Genomic DNA, 7488 nt, shown 5'->3' with positions numbered 1-7488 from the left:
ATACTGTATATGCAAACAGATTAATTTTTCACATTTAATATTAGAAAAGATACTTTATATAAAGTGTATATTAGTTTCATGCCCTTATGTAGTTCATAAACTATTTTTTTAATATTTTAAATGTTTTTTAAATTACTTACCAGTTAAGGAATTCATAGTTTAAAGTATCAGATGTTAAAGTGTACTAAAGTGCCCCTATAATGACACCTGTATCTACTGCTCGTGCAAAGATAATGTTCTCTTCCCCCTCTATGTCTGGTGAGCTAAGACTTGTAACTAAATACCAGCCTATTTCTCTTGTATGTGGTATAAATTATTGAAGGACCATTATTCAGACAGGTGGATTATTTCTGGAATCCTTATAAAGTACCATACCAGTGTTGTTCTTTACCAATGGAAGAACATTAATGCAACATAGAGATTCAAACTTCGATATCTAGCCTTGCTGTATTAAATTGAATGTACATAAAATACAACAATATACAATTTTAGTAATATAGCTGGGAAGACTTGCACAACATATTCATATCTGGTAGTCTACTGCATCATGTAACACTCAGTGCGGGTGGCCATTAAGAAGGCTGACATTTGCACCATGGATGAAGAAGTACTGTGATATAAAAAACAAGTGATCCTCACTTTAAAACAGCAGAGTTCTGTATGAATTTGCCAAAAGACAGTACCTGGGCCATTTTGGTTTCAAGATTCTGAACAGTCCCTGATAAACTGGACAATAGATCCTTGATTTCTTCAGGTTCATTAAAAGTTGTATTCTGCATTTAGAAAGAAACATAAGAAATCAGAGAATCAGTAGTAATCAGGTCATTGATGAATTAGTATTACTAGTATTCACTTAAAAACTATTGAAGTGAAAAACTGAAATCTGTCCTGAAAATTAAGCATCACAAGAATTTAAAGAAAAAAACTGAAACATTTACTGTATGTACCTTCCTGTTTCACTTTTAATGTTACAAACAAGGTATCCCTTAGAGGGATATAAATGTATGTTTAAGGTTTAAGGTTTAAGGTTCACATGTATTGCACTAGTCAAGAACTAAAACAAAGAGTCAAGGAGCAATAGGTTTCATCTGAGGTGTTTTCTTAACTGTCGGTGAGCTAGATTATGGAAATCTGAAACACAGAAAAGGGATTATGTTTTTTAAATTTTTACAATGGTTAATTAACTTATTGGTAAACCATTACAGCTTTCAAAGCTATAAAACACAACATAAAATACAAAGAGAGACGAAAACAGAAGAGAAGGGAGTATGCAAAGAAAAAAGGGAACACCATCACCCTTTTCTTCTTCTACAGTACGTTTGTACCAAGTGAGGGGAGCTTGTTCTGATCAATCTTGGAGACTATATTCTTGCCAAGTCATTTGAATATTGTTTGGAGAGATCTTCTTGTCCTATTTATGTTAGGAAATTTTGATTTCCTTTATTGCGGAATCCCCAAGGTAAAACATTCTGTATTAATTTGGTAATTTGGCATTTTTAGAATAAGAGTAGAATTCTGTGTTTTTGGGTTAGGGTTAGAGACATTGGATGTAGGGTCCTGAAACACATAGTTTTGTATCTATTTTTTGTGTACTGTTTTGTGTCATTATTATCAACAAAGAGCTACTTGTCTGTCAATATTTTGACTCAGATTTTATCTTCCAGCAGAACTGTGCCAGAGAATATAAAGATGTCATATGTTTGTGTTCTGTTCAGCACACATAATATAAACAAGCAGGACACTATGGAGTGACATCATTAAATATTTAGACAGTAACTTCTGCAGGCAGCCTCAATGAATTCTGTAATATAATCTTTATAAAAAAATATAGGTGTCAAAAATCAAGACGTGTGACTATTCAGAAGTATCCTTTTTAATTTAATTAACCAAAATTTAAGCTATAGTGTATGTGAATTTCTTAAATTAATCAAAAACTCTTAACTGTAAAGGACACCAATTTCTTAAGCAAATACAATTTCTAGAATTTCAGCCAAGAAGTGCTAATATGATCAAGAAGAAATTTCAAATATGGATAACCAGATTGTCCATTTTTTTAAGATCACAGAGTTTTGCACATTTGTTTATAATAAGGAGACAAAATAAACTGATAGTCAATAAAAACACATCAGTCTTAAATTTTACATCAAAATTTTACTTGGAACATAATGTTATATGGAAATTCTTAATTGATGTTTGGGAGGACAAAGCCAATTTCACCCAGTTTTACAGTAAATCTTAATCATTACCAATTTGTGCTTTATATACATTTCACTCAAAAACCTCATCTCGCACTGTTGTCTGATTTGTTAACATTTAGACTGTTCTTTAAATCCTCAGACAGAAACAATAGAGCACAAGGCAGAACGAAGAAAAAATATGCTACTTCTTTCATGCTGTCTCATACATTATTTGCCTACTATATATATAAACCATTCTCCAAACAACAAAGAACCATTCTCCAAATAACACAGAAAACAAGAATGAAAAGGAAATATTCTACATCTCACATTTGTCATTCAGAATTATGTGTGAAGCAAAAACAGAAGAAAAAAAAGAACCTTTCTCTCTGTAATACCTGACATCACAGACTGGACTCTAGCTAGGTCAAAAAGGACTCCCTACAATCATAGCATTCCCTTCAAAAAGAAATGCACCATTTGCAAGATACTAATTATCAAAAAGACCCATGGATAGTCCCTACTACCACCACAAGACCTTCCATTCCACCGTGTTGTCCTGTTTCTGTTTCTCCTAACATAGCCTCTTCACAGTCTCTGTTTTTTCCTGCTGTTTCTTTACTATTCTTGCTCTCCCATTCTTCTGTGCATCAAGTAGTTCTCTAATTTCTTATATTGTTCTGTTCTTAATCCCCAGCTTCAACCACAGTCCTACCACAACGTCTTATGCTTACAACCCCAGACCCTTCAGCTCCTGATGCCAGCTCCTCAGCCCTGGATCTGTCCAGCGTTGGACCTCCAGCCTAGTCAGAAGGTGTCCTGCAGCTTTTAATGTCTGACTTTCCTCCTGTCACTATCACCTGTGTGAAACATGATCCAACACATTCGGTGCCTTCAGCCTCTCAGCCCCTGCTGCTCCTGATGCTACCTTTCTGTCCCTGTATCTGTCCGGCATCCTACAGTACCTCTGATTCAGTCAGTGCTCATCCTACAGCATGTCCGTCTTATCTTTTTTAATGTAATGTCCACTTTTTCTTCTGTCTCTGTCCCTGGCATCAGTTATGGATATCACTTGGAGTCTTTTGCCCTTGGTTTCTTCCTCTTGGCTCTTGCTGCTCGATACCATCTCCTGGGCCCCGGGTCTGTCCGTGTCCTACCTCTGGCTAAGTCAGCAGGCATCCGACCACTGACAATTTCAAATTCTACCATTGCTGCCTTTCTTTGGAGTCTCAATTGAAAAAAAAGTCGGTTCTCAAGTGGGTACTACTGATCCACACTTAATTATTGCATTTCATATCCCAATTCCAGAGAAACCAGTTACCTAGCTACATAAGAGATTGGCCATATTCTTGAAGGTAAGACATCACCACATTAGCCCAAGACTGTCACAGCTAACTTATCCATCTACACAATCAGTAGTACAGCAGTGTTGTGGCTTCAGCAGAAGAAATTCCAGAGAAAAATGATCCATATCAACATCAGCATGAAAATCTACATGCTTAGAGACTGTTCTTGGAAAACATACAGTATTAGTGGCTGAACTGAAACTGAAATAGTGGTGAAGTGCTTTATCTACACCCATGCTGGCATTATAGTGACATTTTCAAGAAAACAATCTAGAGTTCTTGCTAGATAGCCTTTTTGTATATGACTTGGCCCAAACAGAACATCCCTGAGATCAACTCACCAATGCTATAAACAGAACACAGTCCTCACCAGCTGACTGGTGCTATACAGGAAGGCCCACAATACACAGTTCCTATTGTTTGATTTTGACAGTTTCATTCATATTGAAAACCTATGATGATTCTTCAATTTACAGTATATTTCTTTCATAATTACTGTAATTTTATTTTATCTCTATATTTAACAAATTTGATTGAATCCATTAGAATCAAGTGTTGTTTCTTTAGTGCATCAGTACACACATTTACACTAATAAATTAACTGGCTAATTTTCTCAGAAGCCAGTTAACCTACAGTATCATTATGTCTTTGGTCTATGGGAGTATACTGGAGCAACCAGAGGAAACCCAAGAAAACACAGGTAAAATATACAGTAAAAACCACACATATATCACCCCAGGATGGGAATTAAACCCAGATCAACTGGGAATGCAGGTGCAATATAGGAATGCTAACCGCTGCAACACTGTGCCATCCCCCCCATCATTCAGTCCTTTTATAATGTAACTCTCATACATCATCATTTCAACAGTTCTGCACCAAAATGTATTCTGTGCCCTCACAGTCTTATAACTAGTCTTAAACGATAAGAGATAACTGTACCGTAATTAACGAAGAAAGATGTTCCTCCATGGATGAGATTCTGCTTGTGACATTAGTGAGAACATCTTTCAAATGGATTATTTCTGCTCTCAGAGAAACATAATTGGTGGATGTTGTTTTGTTTATTTGAAGAACAATGTCAAATAGGCTGAACATGCCCTGTAACAAATATTTAATTATTGTATTAGTGCAATTATTTCCCCTTTCTAAACCAGTAAGCAGTTTTAGGTGTGGAATTTAACTTCCCTAGTTGTTCCTTTGCTGGTCACAGGCTTATAGAGCCTCCCACTCTAACCTTTTTATTCTATAAATAATTATTTGTATATATCATATAAAGGGTACTGTATATACACAAAGACTGCAGGTACTGTATGTGCCCTCACTTCTACGATATATAAAACATGGAACAGAACACTTGTTAAAATCACGTTCTTAAGGTAATGATAAAGGAAATGCAAAACATTGAAATATGCTTGAACAGAAACAACTAGTAAAAATTGATTTTCATTATGGACCAAGTAGAGATTAATTCCCGAAAACTGGAAAGAAATAAAAATACGATGTTTTAATTGTGAAGTAGCAAGTGTGGAGAGTGAAACATTGTAATTTGTCCTGTTTCCATTTTTTCCTGCAGACTTAACCTTAGCAACATTCAAACTGACCCACTCAAACTTTTTGTTTGATATCTTATTTGTACATATAAATGTATACATTATCTATATTGGGTTAACAATTCAGTGTCATTTCTTTTCAAATAGTGAAACTTTATTTAAGACGTAGGAGTCAGCAGGCAGTTTTCACCTTTCACGATCACATCACAAAACGTTTACCTCCGTATGGGATACATCAAAGCCTACATCATGCTTCAGTTTTTCATGACTGATCTTCAAGGAAACCACATATTCATTAATCCGTGCCAGGTTGGATTCCATGGTTAACATTTTCTGCAAGTTAAAATATTAAAACAATGTGTTTAAGGACTATACAAAGAATACGAACAGGGATGGTGGCAACTATAATAAATATGCCTGTGAAAGCTTTAGCACTCGTTTGTAAGCACATTGTGGAGACTCAGTGTGTTTTTGAGTTTTTTTTCTTTCAGGTGAAGCAAAATATGATTTTATGTCTTGTAAATTATCTGTATGGTAGTCAAATGTCTATTAAACACAAACATGCCTTATCATGCAACCACACAAATATCATTCTACAGAAACAACATAAATTAGAGATTGATATTTGATAATTAGTTTTTTTTGTTTTGTTGTTAATGTCTTTTGAGTTCTACCTTCCTTTTTAGTTTATTTCCATCTATCCATCAAAACCTGGATTTTTCTAATGTTTATGTTCAACATATTTTAACATTTTGAATTGGAATTGTCTTATAATATTGCATTAGTGTTTCGTGCAGTTTTATTGCGCATATACAGTAGCAGCATGTGGTATCAATAGACATTTCTTTTTTTGTATTTTCTGTGAATCATGATTCTAATGTAAAGACCAAGACTGTTGTATCATGATAGTAACGTTTTTCCAGACTTAATACAGTCTATTAAGACTAGTCCTGCACATTGCTACAGTATGTGAAACAAATAATTTTTATATAAAATTTAATATTGTAACATTTATAAAAATATAAATAATATTTCTAATAATACTTTAAATGTCACACCTGGTGATATATATCTAGTATGGATTCATTATGGAGATTCTCCTGATCTCTCATTTTCTCTGTCAGTTTTTGGATCAAGCTATTTAGTTTTGCTGTTAAAAGAAATGAAAACACGTGAATGTAAAAACCAACAGACAAAACAAATATTCTCACAAATCACCAAATATAACAGCTATGTTATCAGGACAATAATGGGTCAACCCTACAGTGTCTGTTAAACCACCTACGGGTATTTTTGTAGCTTGTCAGACTATTACAGTTTGGATTTTTAATCCTGATTCTAACCCTTGTTCTTTAAGTGGTTCAGCATTTTCATCATAAAAACCTTCAAAATACCATTGTCATTTCCTATTTGTGTACTTTTTGCACGAAGCAGAAACTGGAGTCTCAGTGACACTGAGCTTGTTTGAAATGAAATTTTGTATCTTTTTCTTTTGTTCTTCAAGAGATGAAATAAGGACAGGCCTTAACACTGTCTGGAGGGAGATACTGTACCTGTAAGAGAGAGGTTTATGTATTAAGAACTGAAATGTCTGGAATACAGAACTTCATATATACTAAAAATGCTAAAGTCAAGATCTTAGGACAGACAGATGCTAATGCAGATCTCTTTTGCATTGCACTAATTATATTATCCAATTTGAATTTGAATACAATCTATCACCATGTTAACATAATTAAGAAGTAAAATCTACTATTATTGGAACATTTCATGTGTTTTGCAGATGCCTGTCTAGCTTTTATATTAATAAATAATCTTAGTCCCCTCCTTTGCAACGTTTTATACCACTCTGGTTTTGACAATCAGAATCACGAGAGCCTCGCCTAGATTGTTGATTGTTCGGTACAGTATAGTGTCACTGAATGTGGAAAGTCACCATTTTCAGGTCCAGCACCTGGATTCTGGAATACAATACCTTCTAGCATCATACATTAATCTAATTTTATAGCATTCAAAATTAAATTGAAATTAAACTTCTGATCTCTCTTTCAATGACTAACGTCATGTCATTGATCTTGATAAGTGATTGTCTGCTAATGTAACTCTTGCAACCTTTGATATATACAGTATATTATTTTTAATGGCAATATTTTGGTGCACTTTTTTGTTTCATTTGTAAATATCTATTTTCTATTCACCATACAATATGACTTGATTTGTTTTCATACATGTCTTTTTATCTTTTTGGTTGTGTTCTGCTTGGAGTCTACAGGTGTAAATTAGCTTTTAACCTAACTCTGCTGCAGCTTAAGAGATATGTGTGGTCTCTGTTCACTAGACAAAAATAAACTAAACACCTGTTTTAGCAGAAGTCAGAAGAAATTAGATCTACATTCCTAAATCCTTTTAAA

General features: G+C 34.2%; 1 long non-coding RNA gene across 1 annotated transcript; it reads right to left on the bottom strand.

The window, feature by feature from the left end:
• Positions 1–4152: 4152 nt before the first annotated feature.
• LOC138241253 (uncharacterized) lies at positions 4153–6208 on the bottom strand. The gene is made up of 3 exons (XR_011190436.1): positions 6136–6208; positions 5297–5410; positions 4153–4625 (listed from the first exon to the last, which is right to left on the bottom strand). It is a non-coding gene; the product is annotated as an uncharacterized lncRNA (long non-coding RNA).
• Positions 6209–7488: the final 1280 nt, after the last annotated feature.

Source organism: Lepisosteus oculatus, chromosome 1, assembly GCF_040954835.1.
Source record: "Lepisosteus oculatus isolate fLepOcu1 chromosome 1, fLepOcu1.hap2, whole genome shotgun sequence".
Classification (NCBI taxonomy): Eukaryota; Metazoa; Chordata; class Actinopteri; order Semionotiformes; family Lepisosteidae; genus Lepisosteus; species Lepisosteus oculatus.
Note: the sequence above shows the minus strand (reverse complement) of the source record. Positions and strands in the feature narration are given on the sequence as shown.